The sequence below is a fragment of the Dama dama genome, chromosome 4 (assembly GCF_033118175.1).
Source record: "Dama dama isolate Ldn47 chromosome 4, ASM3311817v1, whole genome shotgun sequence".
Taxonomy (NCBI): Eukaryota; Metazoa; Chordata; class Mammalia; order Artiodactyla; family Cervidae; genus Dama; species Dama dama.
The window spans coordinates 36,343,330-36,353,064 of NC_083684.1; positions in this window are offsets into that span (position 1 = coordinate 36,343,330).

Sequence of the window (9,735 nt, forward strand, 5' to 3'; positions counted from 1 at the left end):
CTTCCCTAGCCCAGCCCACTTACCCGATTTCTATTTCTCCCTTCACCTTGTAATTAAAGTCTTATAATAATATTTTTGTAATTATTTTCTGTTTTCTTTTGATAGTCTGAGATGAATTCTTCCAAAGATTGTCTAAAGCTCATGCTTGCTTCATCAATTATCTTTTTAAAAATGTTAATTTGTTCATTTGGCTGCACTGGGTCTTAGTTGCAGCATGTGGGATCTTGTTCCCTGACCAGTTATCTAACCCAGGCCTCCTGCATTAGGAGCTCATAGTCTCAGCCACTGACCACCAGGGAAGTCCCTCATCAATTATCTTCAAGAAGAGTCCCCTTGACCTCTTCAACCTTACTTCTCTTGATTTCCTTCTTTTTTTATATCCTGCGTGTGTGTGTGCATGCTGTCCCTCAAGGCACTGTGCTCAGCACCAAGAACTGGAAGATGGGCAAGTATTCACCTCTGACCAAGACATCAACTTGTTCCTTCAATCACGTCTTAGTTTAACAATTGAGGGTTCCTATCTGTGTGTTAAGAAGGAAGGCAAAGCCTTCCATGATAAAGATCATTCAGAGTTGACTCAGATTTAATCATAGTACTCAGAGCTTTACAATTTACATATGAATATATATATATATATAGATAGATAGATAGATAGATTGATATGCATGTTAAATAAGCATGATTTTCTCTTGCAAGGAAGCAGAAGAACTTGAAGTTTTCTTCGGTCTGAGATTCTAATACCTGGCTCTATGTGTATGAGTTCATGATTCTCGGTCAGCTCCAATCCTGATCCTACCCTATTCTCTTTTCTATTCCCAACTCAGACATTGACAGTGTACTTTAATTTCCCAAAATTATTTCAACAAACATGTTGGAGTCTAATAACCAAAAATTAATATGATGATACTGTAAAAGGGAACCAGGCATCTTAACCAGTTTTCCTCAGCACTGTGACACTGAATATACTGTGTGTGTGTGAGCATGCATGCTAAGTCGCTTCAGTCATGTCCAACTTTTTGCAGCTCTATGGACTGTAGCCCACCAGGCTCCACTGTCCATGGGATTCTCCAAGCAAGCATATTGGAGTGGGTTGCCATGTCTTCCTCTAGGGGATCTTTTCTACCCAGGGATTGAACCCAAGTCTCTTATATCTCCTACACTGTCCGGTGTGTTCTTTTACCAGTAGGGCCACCCGAGAACCCTCAGTATACTGTGTATTGTGTTCAGCTGTTTTTTTTTTTTTCTCTCTTACAGACACACATATGCACAGTATATATTATATAAGTCATACAATAAGTCTGGAGAAATTTTTTGAATAAATGAATAAATCATCTTGCAATAATTATTTTTCAGTGTACTATATTTTGAATGATATTTTGAACAATATAGAATGGACAATTTCAAATTATAAGTGTAGGTTTTAAACATTATAGTTATTTGAGAAAGTTATAGAAACCTTTTGAATAATAGGTTTTCATCTATATTTGTACTAATAATATGCACCACACATGCCTGAAAGTTTGAGGATCAAAAGCAACCTTTGAAAAAGTACTTGTAAGCAATAAAAGTACTATCATCATTTATGTCATTAACATTGATGTTATAAATATTTGGGAAAATGGCATTAGAATAAGGTTAATTTCACAATGATTAATTTTAATAAGAAGGGAATAAAGCTCAACAGACACGTATGCATACGTGTGTGTATCTATATGTGTGTTTGTATATATTTGTAAATTACAAGTAGTCTCTGTATAATTAGAAGTATTCAATATGGAATATTTATGCAAAATATAAAACTTAAAAGCATTTTTTTCATGGCTAGGATATGATTATTCCCTACTTAAAATTTAGTACTAAGTTGATCCTGATGCTTTTTTCATAGATGCTGGCAGAAGACATGAAACTGCTTGGTCAAAGACAAAGAACTTCACCACATCACATCAAAGATACAGTGAGTCACATGAGTATCCACATGTTTGTATCAATTCTGCTTGCCCTGAAAATCTCAAGCAGGACATCTAGACAGATATCTGCATACACAGAGGGTTGTAACACAGAAAAGGAACACTGAACTTAAGAAACCAACCATTTTATAGCAAGCAGGAAACAAGTAGACCTTTGTCCCTGAGGGAAATGTAACCTCACCCCTCAGTTGCTTGCTGTAAACACAATCCTGAGAAATGGCTCAGGTAATGTGTTCAGGCATGAACTGTGGCACCAGCAGCCCATGTATAAATGAGTGATGCAGGGAGAAATAAATAAATTTCACCAGTTCTTCTGAAACTATCACAACATTGTTAATCGGCTATACCCAATACAACATAGAAAGTTAAAAAAATTGAATTTCCTTATTAAGAAAAGTAAAAGTTGGCTGTACATAATCTGGTATTTACCATAATCCTGGACTTTGCTCTAAAATTTTAAACGCAGACTTAATATAAAAATGACTTTGTTCCAGCCAAGTGAGATTGAGTCCACTAGCATTTACTTAATGCCTACTGTGTGTCTTTCTCTACCTTGGGTGCTTTGTTAGCTAAGCAACCATCAGTGCAAAAGAAAGCATTCCAATAAAAAGGCTTTCAATAATAGCTATTTCAAACAGCCGACTATCTGAGAATAGGCCAGGCAAAAATGAAGCTATTGTCTAGTAGTGATCAATTTCAAGCAGTTTCAAAATGCCTCTGGTGATATCATTCTTACCATCTCATAATGTTTTGCAAGTTGTTAGGAAGAGAACATTAAATCACCCGGTCAGTAGAGCTATTCTCTTCCCTATAACTCATATAAATCCACTGTGTACAGGAAATCATCATTTAATCACTCCAATGCCATTCTCATAGATAAAGCTCTGCCTCTTTCTTTAGAATTATGTTACAGATGTTGCAGAATCTGTTTATTCACACAAAGGAAAATGTCAAAAAAAAATGTACAGCTTCTATCCTGATGGAAGGTTTATGCATGTCTGTGCACACACAAATACACACCCATACAGATTGACCTCTTTCCATCTCTCTCACCCTTCTAACAATCATCCTGTTAGCAATATCTCTCAACTGCAGTTACCAACAAATTATTCTACGGTTTGCACTCTGATGTACTCCATTCTCTTATACACTATTACAGTCTCGGGTAGAGTGATCTTTGAAATGTAAATTCAGCAATTTTTCTCCATGGTAAAGCCATCCAATAGTTTATCCTATTTTTGTTGGGTTAAAGCAAAAACTCCTTATTATTTACAATCCCCCAGATTTTCTCGATTAGGAGTCTGAAAACTGTGGCCCATGAGCTAAATAAATTTGCAATGTTATTTGTAAATAAAATTTTACTGGTATATAGTCATACATTCCTATCTATTGTCTATGGCTGATTTTGCACTACTGTTAGAGTAGCTGCAACAGGATGGTAAGGCTTGAAAAGTTTTTTAAATAACTTTTAAGTATATTTATTATTTACATAATAATTTATTATGTGTATATATTTATTACATATTAAACATATTCTTTTAAAAATTCTTATTTATTTTTGGCTATGCTGCGTCTTTGTTACTGGGTGTGGGCTTTCTTTGGCTGTGGCAAGTAGAGTCTACTTTCAGGTTGTAGTGTGTGGGCTTCTTATTGCTGTGGCTTCTCCTGTTGGGGGGCATTAGGTCTGGGGTGAGCAGACTTCAGTAGTTGTGGCATGTGATCTCAGGAGTTGTGGCTTACAGGCTCTAGAGTATAGGCACAGTACTTGTGGTACACAGGCTTAGTTGCCCTGAGGCATGTGGGATCTTCCCAGACCTGGGATTGAACCCGTGACTCCTGCATTGGCAGGCAGGTTCTTAACCACTGAACCACCAGGGAAGTCCTGTATTTTTTTTTTAATTGAAGCATAGTTGGTTTATAATACTGTGTTAGTTTTAAGTGTACAGCAAGTGGTTCTTCTCCATTATAGTTTATTATAAGATATTGAATATATTTCTCTGTTCCAAACAAAAAAAAATCCCTGTTGTTTATTTTCTATATGGTTATATGCATCTGTTAATCCCATACTCCCAATGTATTCCTCTTCCTCCTTCCTCTTTGGTAACCATAAGTTTGTTTCTATGTCTGTGAGCCTGTTTCTGTTTTGTGAATAAGTTCCTTTGCACTATTTTTTAGATTTCACAAATATGTGATATCACATATTTGTCTTTCTCTGACTGACTTCACTTAGTATGATAGTCTCTAGGTCCATCCATATTGCTGCAAATGGCATTATTTCATTCTTTTTTATGGCTGAGTAATACTCCAATGTATGTATTCTGGATCTTCATTATCCATTCATCTGTTGATGGTCTCTTAGGTTGCTTCCATATCTTGGCAATTGTCAGTAGTGCTGCAAAGAATGTTGGAGTGCATGTATCTTTTCAAATACAATAGAGCTGTTGTATTTACCAGTTATATGTTTTATGGATCATATAATAACAATTTTTAGTATTTTTTTAAAGCAGCTTCCAACTGTTCTACATAGTGACTGCACTAATTTACATTCCCACCAACCATGTAAGGAAATTTCCTTTTCTCAACACCCTCTCCAGCATTTATTATTTGTAGACTTTTTGATAATGACCATTCTAAACACTGTGAAGTAATATCTCATTATAGCTCTGAATACATTTCTCTAATAATTAGCAATGTTGAGCATCTTTTCTTGTGCCTATCGGCCATCTGTGTCTTCTTTGTAAATGTGTCTGTTTAGAATTTCTGTCCATTTTTTTATTAGGTTGCTTGTTTCTTGCTATTGAGTTATATGAGCTATTTGTGTATTTTGGAAATTAAACACTTCATGGTTGCATCATTTTCACACTTTATCCTAGTCTATAGGTTGTCATTTTGCATTGGTTTTGGTTTTATTGCACAGAAGTTATAAGTTTGGTCCAAACTGTTTGTTTTTGCTTTTATTTCTACCAAATTTGTATTCTATTACTGCATAACTAACTACAACAAAATTATCACTTTAAAACAACAAAAATGTATAACCTGCTATTCCCAAACCCCACACCATGGTACCCCATGAACATCTGCAACAGTGTTCAATGAATCATGAAACATAAACTCTAAAGTGAAAGTGAAGTCGCTCAGTCGAGTCGGACTCTTGGCGAACCCATGGACTATGGACTGCCAGGATCCTCCGTCCATGGGATTTTCCAGGCAAGAATACTGGAGTGGGTTTCCATTTCCTTCTCCAGGAGATCTTCCCGACTCAGGGATTGAAGAAAGTCAATTAAATATTGATTTTAATATTAATTAAAGGTTTCCAAGAAAGTCTAATTAAATATTTAATGCAAAGTGTTTGAAAATCAAGGAAGGTAATATTGCCAATGCGTCGTTTTTGTTTTTTTTTTTTTTTTTTTGCTTGTTTGTTTTGTTTTGTTCAAATAGTTCTATTACTACAGTCAAATAGGTATGATTTAAAATGTTGATTGCTAAAAGGAAAACAACCAGCTAATAAGGACTGGAAAAGGCCAGTTTTCATTCCAATCCCAAAGCAATGCAATGCCAAAGAATGCTCAAACTACAACAGAATTGCATTCATCTCACAGGCTAGCAAAGTAATGCTCAAAATTCTCCAAGCCAGGCTTCAACAGTACGTGAACCATGAACTTCCAGATATTCAAGCTGGATTTAGAAAAGGCAGAAGAACCAGAGATCAAATTGCCAACATCTGTTGTATCATCAAAAAAGCAACAGAGTTCCAGAAAAATATCTACTTCTGCTTTATTGCCTATGCCAAAGCCTTTGACTGTGTGGATCACAATAAACTGTGGAAAATTCTTAGAGATGGGGATACCAGACCACCTCACCTGTGTCCAGAGAAATCTGTATGCAGTTCAAGAAGCAAAAGTTAGAGCTGGACATGGAACAGCAGACTGGTTCCAAATTGGGAAGGGAGTACATCAAGGTTATGTATTGTCACCCTCCTTATTTAACTTATACGCAGAGTACATCATGAGAAACACTGGGCTGGATGAAGCACAAGCTAGAATCAAGATTGCCAGGAGAAATATCAATAACCTCAGATATGCAGATGACACCACCTTTATGGCAGAAAGTGAAGAGGAACTAAAAAGCCTCTTGATGAAAGTAAAAGAGGAGAGTGAAAAAGTTGGCTTAAAGCTCAACATTCAGAAAACTAAGATCATGGCATCTGGTCCCATCACTTCATGGGAGATAGATGGGGAGACAGTGGAAACGGTGGCTGACTTTTTTGGGCTCCAAAATCACTGCAGATGGTGATTGCAGCCATGAAATTAAAAGACGCTCGCTCCTTGGGAGGAAAGTTATGACCAACCTAGACAGCATATTAAAAAGCAGAGACATTACTTTGCTAACAAAGGTCCATCTAGTCAAAGCAATCATTTTTCAGGTAGTCATGTATGGATGTGAGAATTGGACGATAAAGAAAGCTGAGTGCCGAAGAATTGATGCTTTTGAACTGTGGTGTTGGAGAAGACTCTTGAGAGTGACTTGGACTGCAAAGAAATCCAACCAGTCAATCCTAAGAGAAATCAGTCCTGAATATTCATTGGAGGGATTGATGTTGAAGCTGCAACTCCAATACTTTGGCCACCTGATTCGAATAACTGACGTATTTGAAAAGACCCTCATGCTGGGAAAGATTGAAGGCAGGAGGAGAAGGGGAAGACAGAGGATGAGATGGTTGGATGGCATCACTGACTCAATGGACATGAGTTTGAGTAAACTCTGGGGGTTGGTGATGGGCAGGGAGGGCTGGCGTGCTGCAGTCCATGGGGTTGCAAAGTGTTGGACATGACTGAGCGACTGAACTGAACTGAAATAATGGATAGAAGAGTTGAATGTATATTTAGCCAAAGAATGTATTATAAAAGCAAAATAAGGAGATAAAAATGATTTTCAAAATCAATAGTAATTAGGGAATTACAAATTAAAACCACAATGAGCTATGAGTATATAATTTAGTAGTATAGCTAGACCTAAAGATCAGAATTACCAAAAATTACAGAGCAGGGGTTGCCTGGAGTATGGAGTAGTTGTAAAAATTGAGTGAAAAGGGGTAATGAGGAACTTTCTGTTATAATGAAAGTGTTCTAAGTCTTGATTGTGGTACTTATTTCAGGACTACACACACTTGTTAGAATCCATCCAGCTATACATTTAAATTGTACACTTTAACTATGGAATTTGCTTGGAAATTATAACTGAAGAAAGATGTTTAAAATGTTTATGCTGTGTTATCTCCCCAATCTTCCTATAGAATTTTTATTTAAAAAATGTTTAGTTTCCAAAGAATCCTTTAAATAATGCTACATGCATCTACATATACATACTCACACACATACATACATGCCCAAGGAAACAGGTAGTTGTGAAAAGCTAGGCTGATAATAAGACTGATAGATTCTAGGCTAGCCTCAGATCCAGGGGAATTCAAATCCACATCCAAGGTAAGGTACAGGGTAAACAAAGTAAAGTCAAATATAGAGAGGAGAATTGAGCAAACACCTGACTGGTAAAAAGAGATCTCTGTGGTTGTGTGTGTGTGTATGTTTGAAAGAAGAATGCTTCAGTACATGATTTTATACTCTTGATCCTTCAGTCAGACAACTACTATTTGAGTGAATTTGTATGGAATTTTCCCCTTCCAAATAAATACACTTGATTAAAATGGAATGGAATAGAGAAGGAGGTTTTGAATGCTGAATTTTAAATGGTGACAAAAACCATATGTATGAATATGCATGTATGCATGAGAGTACCATGTGTTAGGATCTGGATATAATTTGGTGAATCTTGAGTGTTCATTAAGCCATAATTTTTTGTTGTGCTAGTGTGAATCTGGGCTGTTCTGAGTGCATTTTTATATTCTCCTACAATTAATTCTCATAATAATTTTTAGATGAGGATGTTGGTATTTCCAGCAAGTTATGTGAAACTTACCTCCGTCTTGTATTTAGAACCAGTATTGGAATAAGAGCTGGGGATGGACATAAAAATAACAGCTTAGTAAACAATAATTGCAGAATGTACAAAAGGTTTTTTACTAACCCTTTATAAAACATGTCACCATCTCAAGTATATACTTAGAAACAGCTCACTAGAGAGAAATTTGGCATCTCAAATAAATCAGGGTCCCAAAACATGTCTTGCACAGCAGAAAACCAAGAGGACTTGTTCTTAATCCCAAATCTTTCGGTTAGCACGACAGAACCAAGATACATGAACCAAGTAAAGTAAGCCATCCACAGTGAGATCATTGAATCTCTCTCTTCTCCCCTCAACACAATTAAAGACTCTGAATTTTCCCATTTTACAAATGGGAAATCTGTGCATTGATGCAGATGGTATACAGAGTTACATAGCATACAATTTTGAGGTGTACATTTGAATACCAGCTGATTTATATAAGGATTATACACATAACAATTATGTGGTTTTCTTTATTTAATGTGGAGACTTCAGTTTCAAAAGATAGGGTTTGATTATCTAGGCCTGCAGTGCTAAGGTATTCGAATTCCATACTGAAATTATAGAAAGCAATGTACAATACATTTTGGGAGGTACAGCAAATGACACATTTGTTTTTTAGAAGGAAAAAAAAGTCACAATAATGTTATATACTCAAATCCAAACTGCGCTCAGTCTTTATATTTTCAATATCTAACTTTTCCTGTGGTTATGTATTATACATTCCTTCTTCCTTCTGTGGGCATATTACATTTTTTCCTGTGGTGTTTTCACCTTCTCTTGCCTCTCAGGCACATTTGGAAAATAAGGTGATAAATTGTGTGACTGGAATAAGTGAATTTGTGAAGAAAAAGAGAATTTTTTTACCAATTCTTTTCAATGTTCTATGAGATTCAGAGTTAACACTGTGTGGATTCTGGGTGTAAATGGGACAGAGGCAAAGAAATTGACCTCTGAAATGAAAAAAGCATGTGGTATTGTAGTAACTTAAGAGGTAGAGATAAGTATATATGTATACACATTTTTCCAGTTCTGAATCCCAGTCAGATTCCTCAACTCCGCCAATGCGTCCTTCACTGAAAAATAAATGTCATGTTGAATCCTTCTCCAACATCTTGTTTCCCTAAGGGGATTAATTTCATATTAACTTCATCTTGATTGAGTATAGATACCCAATCCAAAAAAAAAAAAAAAAAAGAGAGAGAAACCACATCTAGCAAGGTTAGCTATTAGCTAGACCAATTCCTTCATTATTCAGATGGTAAAACTGAGTCCTCTTTCTGAATAGACACTAAACTGGGGGCCCAGTCTGGGGCTCAGTTACTCCAGTTTAGGAAGAATCCTGCAGACTCAGTTCAGCAAAAATCCCCTACTCTTTGTCTGACCACCCACTCACCCTGGCCTGCTCTCAGGTAAAATCCTTTTAGGGCAAAGAATCACTCTAGCCTCTCCCTGGTGGCTTAGATGGTAAAGAAATCTGCCTGGAATGCAGGAGACCCAGGTTCGATTGCTGAGTGGGGAAGACCAGGGAGGAAGATCTCCTGCAGAAGGGAATGGCTACCCACTTCAGTGGTTTTGCCTGGAGAATTCCATGGGCAGAGGAACCTGGCAGGCTACAGTCCATGGGGTTGTAAAGAGCCAGACACAACTGAGCAACTAAATACTTCCACTTAGTAGCTTTCCATCCATCAGGCCCCTCCTTACCCCGACTATGAAACCCCTGCCCTTGACTATAAATCCCTATTTTTCCTTATTGTGTCCAGAA